This window comes from Sapajus apella, unplaced genomic scaffold, assembly GCF_009761245.1.
Source record: "Sapajus apella isolate SASKATOON/1434 unplaced genomic scaffold, GSC_monkey_1.0 scaffold4114, whole genome shotgun sequence".
Lineage (NCBI taxonomy): Eukaryota > Metazoa > Chordata > Mammalia > Primates > Cebidae > Sapajus > Sapajus apella.
The window spans coordinates 3,304-4,450 of NW_022441040.1; the positions used below are offsets into that span (position 1 = coordinate 3,304).

At 38.5% G+C, this 1,147-nt stretch overlaps 1 pseudogene across 1 annotated transcript; it reads right to left on the reverse strand.

Moving 5' to 3' along the window:
- Positions 1–257: 257 nt before the first annotated feature.
- Positions 258–734, reverse strand: LOC116547674 (annotated as a pseudogene). The gene has a single exon (XR_004267138.1). The product of XR_004267138.1 is annotated as a 40S ribosomal protein S15a pseudogene (transcript).
- Between the last annotated feature and the right edge of the window lie 413 nt (positions 735–1,147).

Below are 1,147 nucleotides of genomic sequence, written 5' to 3' on the forward strand. Positions count from 1 at the left end.
TTTGGTAAAAAGAATATACCTTAGCTGTTCATTGAAAATGTGTACCAGCTTTTATTTGTATCTCTCTTTAAATAAAAGAAATTCATGTTTAAAAAATCTTCATTTAATATTATTCAATGTATTATTGCCATATTAATTCAGAGAAAAAAAAGTCAATTTTAACTATTGTGACTATTTAAATGATTTAAACAGGAGGTCTATTTTATTTGTGAATTTTGATTTTATTTTCTTTTTCCTTTTTTTTTTTTTAGAAGCACCAGAGTCCATGAGGCATTTTATTTGTAAATATATGTATTACATCCCTAGAAAAAGAATCCCAGGATTTTCCCTCCTGTGTGTTTTCGTCTTGCTTCTTCATGGTCCATGATGCCAGCTGAGGTTGTCAATACAATGAAACCAAACTGGCGGGACGGAAGCAGATTATTCTGCCATTTTTCTAGATCTTTGAGTTGCACATCACATCTGGGGCTGATCACACCACACTTGTTTAGCCTGCCTGTGAGGTTCACAACAATTTTCCCAGCTCTGTGATCATCAATGATTTCAAATTCGCCAATGTAACCATGCTTCATCATCACAGTGAGAAACCGGACGATGACTTTGGAGCACGGCCTAATAAGCACCTGGCGTTTGCCTCTCTTTTCCGCATTGTTGATGCTCTTGAGAGCATCAGCCAGGACATTCATGCGCACCATTGTGGCGGCACGGAAAGATGGCGGAAAGAGCAATAATACTTCTTAAACAAAAGGTCAATAGATGGACGTCTTACCCTTTAACTAAAAGTTTAAAATAAATTAAGTTTAACAACTCCTTAATTTTATTGTCTAATAATCCCCCTTTGTTTTTCTACAATAGCATATAAGTGTGTTACTCTCATTCCTCAAAAGTATCTTTATTATCAACCCCCAAAAATGCTAAGCTTGCAAATTTAAACTGTTACCATTAATCTCACCAAAGTGCTAGGATTACAGGCGAGAGCCACTGCGCCTGGCCAGGAAAACTCTTAGAAGTTGTGCCGGCCGGGCGCGGTGGCTCAAGCCTGTAATCCCAGCACTTTGGGAGGCCGGGGCGGGTGGATCACGAGGTCAAGAGATCGAGACCATCCTGGTCAACATGGTGAAACCCCATCTCTACTAAAAATACAAAA